We start from the raw sequence: 12,500 nt of genomic DNA, 5'->3' as shown, positions 1-12,500 counted from the left end.
ACACGAGATCCTGACTATATCGACTGGTAGGCAGATAGACAGGTGGATACAGGTAATGAGGTAGACGAAGTTAGTTAGGAAGATAGATCCATAATCTAAAACAGATAGTGAGATACATGTATACATACAGACATACAACAACATAAACGCATACATGATTATGATATATAAATAAAATTCATAAAATTATATATCTATTTCTCTCTCTCTCTCTCTCTCTCTCTCTCTCTCTCTCTCTATATATATATATATATATATATATATATATATATATATACATCATTGATCATATAGTGATATAAACACTTCGACAGATACTGAGACATATGATAGTGTATACATTCAAACATATATATGTATTCAATATTGACAGATAGATACACAGACAGACAGACAGATATGCAGACAGACAGAGATATGGAAGAAATACACAGACACGCACAGAGATATAATAATCACACAGATGTACGTGTATACATCATATACCTTTCTTCCCCCCGTAGCACTCTCTGTTAATTCTGTACTAACAGTGCTATAATCGACCTGCGTACAACAAGTATTTTTTGCTGGCGTAACAGCTTGCCTTCACAAGCAGCAGAATGCTGGAGCTACTGTTGTGTAACGCATCATTACATCCAGTACTGATCAATGTCTCTGTGATCATTGAACTGTCTAGCTTCCAGACAAGAGACTCTGTCTGTGTGTGTGTGTGTGTGTGTGTGTGTGTGTGTGTGTGTGTGTGTGAGTGAAAGAGAGAGCGACAGAGAAAGAGATGGAGAGAGTAAAAAAAAAAAAAGAGAGAGAGAGAGACTCAGAAAGAGAGAGAGAGAGAGAGAGAGAGAGAGAGAGAGAGATACGGATACGGATAGTTTATTCAATAAAGGCCATGGCCCCTCATGAAGGGGGTACAGTGAATCAACATTCAAAATCAAAAAAGTGAATGATAAACTGCAAATGATAATCCACAAATTGGATAATGCACAACTAATAGTAATTAACTACGTAATACACTGCAAAACTTAAAAGCCTTATATAAGTAAATAGCAAACTGTTTTATAATAGTTTCGTTAGTTGATGACATAAGCATGGCAAGTCGAAATAAAGTAGGGTGTCTATAATATTTTTGTGGAATCCACTCATGTCTAAGGTCATTCAAAGCAGGGCAACACAACACAAAGTGAAGTTCGGTTTCTTCAGCACGTCTGCATAAAGGACAACTAAGATCAGAGACACTGGACTTTCGATAATGATAATGATGAAAAAATATGTCAGAAATTCCAAATCGGAACCTGGTTGTGAGAGAGAGAGAGAGAGAGAGAGAGAGAGAGAGAGAGAGAGAGAGAGAGAGAGAAACAGATAAGCAGAGAAACAGAGAGAAAAAGAAAAAAACAGAGAAACAGAGAGAGAGAGAGAAAGAAACACAGAGAGAGAATTGTAAAAAGATGCTAAACAAATAACACACACATGTGTACTCACAAACATGCACACACTTGCACACACTCACTCACACACACACACACACACACACACACACACACAACTACCCTGTTCCCCCCCCAGACTCTCCACTCCCCCCCACCCACCCCCAGCCCCCCACCCCACACACAATTACCTCATCCCCATCCATCAACAACACACACATACCCCACCCTCACCCCCACCCTCCATCAACGCACACACACACACACACACACACACACCCAACCAACAACAAACAACAAACACATGTTCCTCACCTTTTAAACGCTAGAATCCTCACTTCAATTGTACTACAGACGATGGTCCAACAGAAGAAATTATCACAGCAAGCACCAGACAAAAAAAAAAAAGATTAAAATGACAAGACACCAGACAGGTCTTGTTGCTTTTTGTTGTTGTACTGTAGTTGTTCCCAGTCTTTAGAAAACAGCAACCAGCACCTGCAGTGGTCTAAGAGGCTGTGCTGTCACCTTGGTCGCTCTTCCAGTTCAAGGGGTGGTGATGTCAAATGTAACCCCATCTGCAAAATACAACAGTAAATATGATAAGGATAGAATAAGAGTAGAGCAGAATATGTCTTCATTACCAAGTGCACCGGGGTCACAATATTGGGGGTGGTGGTGGGGTGGTGGTGGGGGGGGTTGGGGGGGGGGGGGGGGTAGTACTCAACAAGCTGCGAACATAAATCGAAAATCATACACAAACATAGATACAGTAGAAATAAGGATACAAACAAGTGCATATATCAATATAAAAACTTGTGCATACTCACACATGCACACACTGCACACACACACACACACACATGCATGCACGCACACACACACACACACACTCTCTCTCACACACACACGTTTGAACAGAAGCTGCATATTACATGTGGATGGGGCTGATGACTAGATCTTCAGGTAGATGGTTGTTGATGATAATAATGATAATAATAAAGATAGTACATTTATGTAGCGCTGTCAAACCTTTCAAAACGCTTTAGTTTCAATGTCATTCTGACACAAAGCCCATAAGAACACAGATACTTTCAAATTAAAAACTGATTAAATTGCAATTGATCAATAACAGTAAAACAGATGAAATTCTGTATCTGGATTTTAAAACTTTTTTTTTTTTTTTTTTTTTTTTTTTTTTGAAGCAATGATCCATGATTTACACAATCGACAGTCTAATCATCAAATTTCTGAATTAATAAAAGAAAAAAAATAAATAATCCACAAAATTTCTTTAAAATCTCATCTGTATACTCCCCCTACAAAAGAAATGCCAGAGGCTTCTTACAGGATTTTGGGTTAGGTTACAACAGTGATCTTATCAAGCGCTAACTTTGTTTTGTTCCGTGTTTTCGCAAGCCTGCAGCATTAATTAGCACTGACTTAGGGACGCTCTTAACAACTAGTGATGAGGAGCTCCGATTGCCAGGCAAGCGATAAGGTTGTTTTGTGTTCAGCGTTTTGTTTTCGCAAGCCTGCAGCACCAATTAGGCTTAGACTTAGGGACGTTCTTCCAAGATGGTAATGAGGAACCTGATCGTCAGTCCCAGTTAATTAATGTTTCCCTGCAGTCTGCACCACTGCTGCTGCTGCTAGCTGCTCATGATTACAAGACTGAGAATTTGTCATGCCCTGCACAAATGATGACGACAAGAAACAAAGGAAGAAGAGAAGGAAGAAAACCCTGACCCCATTCACGACAAAGGATGACCCCATTCACGACAAGAAACAAAGGAAGAAGAGAAGGAAGAAAACCCTGACCCCATTCATTCCTTCTCAGACGGGCGCAACAGCCGAATGGTTAAAGCGTTGGACTGTCAATCTGAGGGTCCCAGGTTCGAATCTCGGTGACGGTGCCTGGTGGGTAAAGGGTGGATATTTTTCCGATCTCCCAGGTCAACATATGTGCAGACCTGCTAGTGCCTGAACCCCCTTCGTGTGTATACGCAAGCAAAAGATCAAATACGCACGTTAAAGATCCTGTAATCCATGTCAGCGTTCGGTGGGTTATGGAAACAAGTACATACCCATCATGCACACCCCCGAAAGTGGAGTATGGCTGCCTACATGGCGGGGTAAAAACGGTCATACACGTAAAAGCCCACTCGTGTATATACGAGTGAACGTGGGAGTTACAGCCCACGAACAAAGAAGAAGAAGAAGGAGAAGAAGATTCCCTCTCAGACCCTTGCTCACTTAAGTACCAAAAGTGACACACCTCAACAAGTCAGTGTTTTATATTTTGTTTTATGCATGTTATAGACTTATACTATAGTTATACATGCCTGTTGTTGACATTGTACATTGTTTCATATTACATGCATGGATTCTGATTTCAGTACCTTGAATACTATTACCAGTTTCAGTTTCAGTAGCTCAAGGAGGCGTCACTGCGTTTGGACAAATCCATATATGCTACACCACATCTGCCAAGCAGATGCCTGACCAGCAGCGTAACCCAACGCGCTTTGTACTATGACCAGCATGTGAATGGAGTATGGCTGCCCAGAATGTGGGGTAAAAATGATCACGCACATATAAACGGTATATATTCACACACACACACACACACACACACTCAACTTCTCCATGTAAACACAGTCCTGAACATAAAACAGAACAAAAAAAAAAAAAAAAAAAAACCAAACCAGGAGAGAAAAAACACAAGAAATCTACATAAAAAAAAAAAAAAAAGAAAAAAAACAACCAGAAAAAGAAATTGATTCCTGCATTCCTGACGCCGCCAATCCCTTTTCAAAAAACTTCCATCGCCAAGAACAAAGGAGAGAAAAACAAAGGGACGGGTTGAGGGTCGGATGAAGAGTGGGACAATCATTGCAAAACAACAATCTACGCCACAACACTGATGTCAACTAATCCTCTCGATACTTCTGCACTGGCTGACTTAACCCATTCAACCCTGCGTGTGCCGCTGATCGCCGTTCTCCGCCTGAGCCTGCCTGACGGGCGTGCGAAGAAACCCGTTTATCTGAACTGGTTTGTCAGCTCATTATTATGCGTGAAACTGCTAAGTAAGGGAAGTAACTCCAACTTAACTTTCTTCCTCACTGGCAGACAAAGTTTCACTCCAAAAATCGAACGATTAGCATGTTTTTTTATCTGGTTTTCTGCATTGATATGGTAAAACGTCAAAGGCTTACTGCGCAGTTTAGAGCTCAATGAAAATTTGATGGGCTCTAGCAGGGAATTCAACACACACACACACACACACGCACACACACACACACACACACACACACACACACACAACTTCTCCATGTAAACACAGTCCTGAACATAAAACAGAAAAAAACAACAAAAAAAACAAACCAGGAGAGAAAAAACACAAGAAATCTACATAAAAAAGGAAAAAACAGAAAAAGAAATTGATTCCTGCATTCCTGACGCTGCCAATCCCTTTTCAAAAAACTTCCATCACCAAGAACAAAGGAGAGAAAAACAAAGGGACGGGTTCAGGGTCGGATGAAGAGTGGGACAAGCATTGCAAAACAACAATCTACGCCACAACACTGATGTCAACTGATTCTCTCAACACTTCAGCACTGGCTGACTTAACCCATTCAACCCTACGTGTGCCGCTGATCGCTGTTCTCCGCCTGAGCCTGCCTGACGGGCGTGCGAAGAACCCCGTTTATCTAAACTGGTTTGTCAGCTCATTATTATGCATGAAACTGCTAAGTAAGGGAACTAACTCCAACTTAACTTTCTTCCTCACTGGCACACAAAGTTTCACTCCAAAAATCGAACAATTAGCGTGTTTTTTATCTGGTTTTCTGCATTGATATGGTAAAACGTCAAAGGCTTACTGCGCAGTTTAGAGCTCAAGGAAAATATGATGGGCTCTAGCTCTTTCGATAATTCATGGGAAAATGAAGGAGATGAAATTAGCAACCAGCGTAGACAAAGTTTCAGTTTCAGTTTCAGTAGCTCAAGGAGGCATCACTGCGTTCGGACAAATCCATATACGCTACACCACATCTGTCAAGCAGATGCCTGACCCAACGCGCTTAGTCAGGCCTTGAGAAAAAAAAAGGGGTGAATAAATAATAGATAAGCTTACATAAATAAATAAATAAATAAATAATAATTATAATATAAAAAGGTAGTAGTAATAATAATAATAATAATAATAATAAAATAATAATAATAATTAAAAAACAAACAAAAAAACAACAATGATGATAAATAAGCAAATAAATGTAAAACATGAAGACACACATTCACACATACACCCACACATGCATAACAGATATGCACCAAACATGCAGTTTCACAGATATGAAAGCACAGTCAAATACATATAAACGTACATGAGCTCCAACACACACACACACACACCACACACATTACCCTGCACCTCCTCTACCCCCCTCCTCCACACACTCATTTCTAGTCTACGTATCGGAGCTTCCACGGCACACACACACACACACAACAAGTGGCAGACAATTCAATCAAGATAGCCCAAAACCTTCAACATCACAGAAGCTGACATTTTACTCTTTGTGATTTTAAGTTACAAGTATACCATTACATCACTTTGTCTTGTGACTTCAGCAGTTTGATTCAAAATTACATTTCAGTCACAATGTGGAAGCTCGGTAGCTACTGGCTGAGCGGTTGCTACAAATTTGTCCCTGAAGTGAAGCACCCCTTCCCGTTGATGCAGCCAGGCCAAAACATGCCAGGCTAGAAGGGCTGCACTGGCAGAAAACCTAAGGGCTGAAAGGGTTAACTCACTCAGTACAGCCAGTCCTCTCTTCTCCTCTACACAGACCCCTCGGATGTCCAGTGGGTGTCTGAATGACCCAACCTTTAGCTTCCATCATCAGAATTGTGGTATTCTTTGTCAACAATCACGTCTTCAGTATAAGAGCCTTCCGCCTGCAATATTTTGATGATGGTAATTGGGGTGAAACGCTGTTAAAGTCGTCTCTTTCACCATTCGTATGGAGAGAGTTAAAGGGCTGAAAGGGTTAAAGAAGAATTTCTTCAAAGCAGTGGCCAAGTGCCGTTAGTGGTACATAATGCACCAGACTAAGAAACAAATGTCATGAGTCTGAATCCTACGCAGACCATGATTGTTATTCTCCCCTCCACAACCGGTTGTGGGTGCAGCATGAGTTTAACGCACGAAAAAGAACCTACAGCATATCCCTGGCCAGCATTTTTTTTCAGGATAATTTTCAGATTAAAAACAGCTCATGCACTGACCATGACAAATCAAAATGAGCTCACACACTGACCATGACACTGACAAGATTTAAAAACAGCTCACACACTGCTCACAACAGATTTAAAAACAGCTGACACACTGCTCACAACAGATTTAAAAACAGCTGACACACTGCTCACAACAGATTAAAAAACAGCTCACACACTGCTCACAACAGATTTAAAAACAGCTGGCACATTCACCATGAGAGATTAAAAAACAGTTCACATAATGACCATGAGAAATTCTAAAATAGCTCATATATTGACTATGACAGATTTAAAAACTGCTTACTCACTGACCATGTCGGATCAAAAATATCTCACACACTCACCACGACAGATTAAAAAACAGCTCACACACTCACCACGACAGATTAAAAAAAAAACAACTCACACACACTGACCAAGACAGATTAAAAACAGGCAGCTGGATAATCTCTTCCCTCCACTAGCTCCCGTCTTTAGACCCTTTCTCCACTAGAGGTTCATGAATATAAACAAAAACACCAGCTGGTACACACATTCAGAAAAAAAGGATCAATAGAATAAGACAAAATAGAAGAGAAGAAGGCAAAGAACTGTGACACTCTCTGTGACACTGGACTATTCAAACACAGCACTTTCACGCTGATCCTGCCAGCAGAAACCAGCCAGTTACAGAACATCGACAAAAAATGCGGATGATGATGACGACAACAACGTTCGCAGCTGGACACTGTTTTGGAGGCGGTCACCTACCACAACAAACAATCCCATTTAGTACAGAACTACCAGCACTCAATTCAAACCATTTACCCATTCATCAACACTAGTCCAGGCTTCAGTTAAAATAACGACAACAACAAAACCCTCCCTCCACTCGCCATGTGAAATCAAACACTCCTCTCACCATGAAAGCCACCACCACCATCACAGACAGCAGCGACAACAACGTTCATGATAATCAGACGACGACGTCAGCAACTAACTCCATGCCAACCCCCCCACTACGCATCAGACAGCAGCCGGCCCTGGCCCGGCAGTGGCAGCACTGAGCGATGCCAGCCAGTGCTGGTGTCTACGACAACTCTAGTTTTCATAATAAATGCCTACAGCGAATGCATGCAGCTAGTTCGGCATTGTGTTGCGTGCTAAAAATGTTGTGTGGGCTTTTCTTTTTCTGTTTTTTTTTCCCCTGTTGAAAACTGAGAGCATTTTGTCAGATGCGTGGGTTATTATCAAGAGGTGTGGGGATGGGTGGTGTGTGATTGTGAGCCTGGAGCGTAACAGAGCCACACAGGCAGACAGGTCACGGATCAATAGCGGTAGTGGGGTGGGCCTGGCGTTGTTGGAACTGGTGGGGGGAAACAGTACGGATCAATGATCTCTCTCTCTCTCTGCTGCTGCTGCTGACAGTACTGGGTATGGCACACACTTGTACTGACAAGAGGGAAGATGACAGAGACACTCACACATGCACACACACACACACACACACACACATGCACACACATATATTCAAGCATGTGCCTGCACACAGGCACATACACAGACAACAAATAGTCAAACACACATTCACACACACACACACACACACAAACACAGTCATACACACGCATATGCACACACACACACACACACACACACACACACACACACACACACACACACACACACACACACACAGTTCAAGCATTCAGCCGTGCACAACTTTTCATTGATTTTTGTAGCCTGGATGAAAGAACTGGAAAAGTAAGCAGCGCATAGCTTTTACTTCCCCTTAATCCCTCCCCCCTCTCCTCTCTCTCTCTCTCTCTGTGCATGTACACCTGTCTCTCACACTCTCTCTGCTCCCCCTCCCCCCTCTCTCTCTGTTCCTCTTTCTGTCTTAACTTTATACCTGTGTGTGCGTGCGTGCGTGCGTGCGTGCGTGCATGCATGCGTGCGTGTGTGTGTGCGTGCGTGCGTGCGTGTGTGTGTGTACGTGCGTGTGTGTGTGTGTGTGTGCATGTGCTCCCTCCCCTCTCTCTCTGAGTCACCCTCTCTCTCTTTCTCTTAGTCTTTGACTCTCTCTAAGAGTCTCTCTCTCTTGTGAGCTTCTTGTTACTGAAAGTGTAATGTCCTGTTTTAGAAGAGAAAGTTCTGCATATGATCAATAGTGTACTCACACGTGACTGTTCTCTTTCATTTGTGAGCTTCCTGTTACTGTATAATGTCCTTTTGTTTAAGAAGAAAAAGTTCTGTATTATATATATATATATATATATATATATATATATATATATGATCAATGGTGCGCTTGCAGTATCAGTATCAGTATCAGTAGCTCAAGGAGGCGTCACTATGTTCGGACAAATCCATATACGCTACACCACATCTGCCAAGCAGATGCCTGACCAGCAGCGTAACCCAACGCGCTTAGTCAGGCCTTGAGAAAAACAAAACAAAAAAAAACCGCTTGCAAGTGAGAACTAGCACTGTGTCTAACAGTGCTCTCTGTTTAGTTTTTGTCTCCTTGTCCACCCCCGAAAACTGAGTATGGCTGCCTACATGGCGGGGGGGAAGTAAAAACGGTCATACATGTAAAATCCCACTTGTGTACTATTGTATACGAGTGAACGTGGGGGTTGCAGCCCACAAACTGCAGAAAAAGAAAAAAAAGAAGTCCCCTTGACCAGTCAGCCTTCCTGCCGAATACCAGTGTGCCACAACCAAGGCTTATCATGCAACCAGCCCCCCCCCCCCCCCCCACCACCACCACCGTGGTAAAGTGGTTACCACTGCAGTCTGAAGACTGGGAAGACTGCTGGTTCAAAACCCCAGTAGAGGTGGGTTCTTTTTCAGCCAGTGGCTGCCTCCAAGTCCAACCCCGAGTTGAGTGTTCCTACGGGCTCCAGTCAGAAATCTGGGACCACAGCAGTCTAAGAGTCCTCCACTTCTCGGATGCCTCTTTTTGGAGTGCTGCTCGAATTTCTTCATGACCGACACTGCAGGTGTCTCTATCAAAACCGTTTTAATTAGATCTCTGGGCCTGTTTGACATACATCTAGATCTATGCTGATAGCACAGCCTTGTCATGTAGTCCCAAACCTAAATGGACACTGTGAGCAGCATTGTCAGTTATCACCACTATCATCATTATCATCATCATCAAATTATTCAGTACACACCTATGTATATGAATTATATATCACACTTCTCCCCTCCCATTTTTTCACTTAGTTTAACTCTCTCCATACGAACGGCGAAAGAGAAGATGTTAACAGCGTTTCACCCCAATTACCACCATCAAAATATTGCAAGCGGAAGGCTCTTATACTGAAGACGTGAATGTTGACAAAGAATACCACAATTCTGATGACGGAAGCTAAAGGTTGGGTCATTGAGACACCCACTGGACATCCGAGGTGTCTGTGTAGAGGAAAAGAGAGGACTGGCCGTACTGAGTGAGTTAACACGATCATCGATCGTAACAGTCTGTTGACGTGTCACTACTGTACTGGTACTGGAAGTTATATCGATAATAATAATAATAATAATAATGGACATCTATAGAGCACGTTTCTCCAGAAATACTACTCCAAGCGTTTTAAATTTCCTTCCCTGCTACCCCTCTTAATATACCGCCCACTCAGACCCTCCATCCTCCCCCAGACACACACGGAAGCACAGCACGTGCCAGAATACACTCACTCACACAACTGAACACTGGAAACCACTTACCCACCCATGACGCCCTCCAGAAAACGCATCCCTGCAACACGCACTCAGGCACGCACACAATAAACACACACACGAATGCACGGACAGTCGCTAGCACCCCGCCACACACAGCACACACACGGCTTCCCCACAAAGAAGCATGCATTCAAAACCTGATCATACCAAGACCAGCACTGAAAAATTCACTATTGTTGGAAAAGAAGTGTTTTCATAGCAGGCTTTTTTTTTTTTTTTTTTTTTTTTTAACTCTCTCCATACGAACGGCGAAAGAGACGACGTTAACAGCGTTTCACCCCAATTACCATCATCAAAATATTGCAAGCGGAAGGCTCTTATACTGAAGACGTGAATGTTGACAAAGAATACCACAATTCTGACGACGGAAGCTAAAGGTTGGGTCATTCAGACACCCACTGGACATCCGAGGGGTCTGTGTAGAGGAGAAGAGAGGACTGGCCGTACTGAGTGAGTTAAAAGGTTTCAGCCAGACAGAATGTCGCAAATGTATTGGCAGTTTGTTGCACAGTGACAGGGCCTGGAAAGGGAACTTAGATCTCTACCCAGGTGCTTCTTCTTACATTCAGTTAACCGTCTTTTTTTGTCTTTTTTTTTTTATCTACTTGTATCTACTTGTCCTGAGGACAACTAAATATCACCAGGGAAGTTCTAACCCTGCAATAAGAATATTGATTACTAATGCTCACAAAGACTGAAGTGGAGCCTGCAGCTGATGAGAAAAAGCAGGCTGTGTCCTGAACTGAAGGCTCTCACTGACAGCCTGAGCAGGGAAGTCACCAAAGTCGTCTTTCAGTAGATTTGGCAGAATCTACGATTTTAACTCCTTAACTACTTTAACTCCTTAACTGCTGCTGATGAATATATGCCAGTCTGTTACGGGCTGTGGCATGAGATTATTAAATCAGAGCTTTTAGGTTAGGATGCAATGACCAAACTGAACAGAGTGTGAAAAAGTAACATCGATTCTCCACAAAATTCAAACTCTACAAAGCCCTGGTAGTCTCCATTGTACTGTATGGTTGCGAGGCATGGACACTGACGGCCGAAACTGAAAGGAAGATCCAGGCCTTCGAGAACAAATGCCTGAGGAAGCTCCTTCAAATTTCCTGGATTGAGCACAAGACTAATAAATATGTACGGAGCAGAATCAAGAACCTTGCTGGGCCTCAGGAACCTCTTCTTTCAACTGTGAAGAGACACAAGCTGATATGGTTTGGGCACAACACTCGACACACCAGTCTGTCCAAAACAATCATGCAAGGCACCATAGAGGGTGGGAGAAGAAGAGGAAGACAGCGGAAGAACTGGCATGAGAACATCAAAGAATAGACCGGACTCCACACACGTGAGCTGCTGCTGCCGGCTGCTGCTGACAGAGACAGATGGAGAAGGGAGGTTTAGTCTGCGGTCCTCAGGTTTCCCCCAACGACTACTTTGTAGTTATGGGCCTGAGTGAGTGAGTGAGTGCTTGAGTCACCTCTCTTTATAAGACTGGATTCAGGGACTGCATTATTTTCATTATTTTTGTTTTAAGCAAAATCAGTTACACTACAAGAAGCAGTTATTGCACAAAAGGCAATGTAACACTTTTTTTTTAAATAAAGAAAAAAGAAAGAAAGAGAAGAATGGGAAAATCAGTAACTAAAAAGCACATGTACAAATCTGATTATAACTGAATACATCTAATGGAGAGAAAAAAAATGCATGTATAAGCAGATCTGAATGCATAGTTTGAAATATTTTGTTTGAATAGATTTACATTATATAATACAGAATGAAAATTTTTATGAATATACTTTGGATAAATTGACAACACAACAGCAGGTGCCATCCCACCCCCCACCCCAAAACACTGTTTTTTCCTCAGTCAATCCAGACGGCTGCAACAGAAATAATCCATCACACACACATATATATATATATATATATATATATATATATATATATATATATATATTCCATTTAAAAATGGCACCCACACCAAGTGCATGCTGGGAGCACGTACATAATGGATGAAACTGATGTCGTATAAACAACCATCCCTACTCTCCACCCTGAGCG

The 12,500-nt window shown here is 42.3% G+C and overlaps 1 protein-coding gene across 1 annotated transcript in view; it reads right to left on the bottom strand.

Annotated features, from left to right (window-relative positions):
* The window catches only part of LOC143301915 (kinesin-like protein unc-104), a 174,959-nt gene that overhangs the window by 152,831 nt on the left and 9,628 nt on the right, over positions 1 to 12,500 (bottom strand). The window contains exon 2 of the mRNA XM_076616358.1: positions 1,737 to 1,999. The gene's annotated coding sequence lies outside the window, so the exon portion shown is untranslated. The remainder of the gene's footprint in view (positions 1 to 1,736; positions 2,000 to 12,500) is intronic.

Source organism: Babylonia areolata, chromosome 28, assembly GCF_041734735.1.
Source record: "Babylonia areolata isolate BAREFJ2019XMU chromosome 28, ASM4173473v1, whole genome shotgun sequence".
Lineage (NCBI taxonomy): Eukaryota > Metazoa > Mollusca > Gastropoda > Neogastropoda > Buccinidae > Babylonia > Babylonia areolata.
Note: the sequence above shows the minus strand (reverse complement) of the source record. Positions and strands in the feature narration are given on the sequence as shown.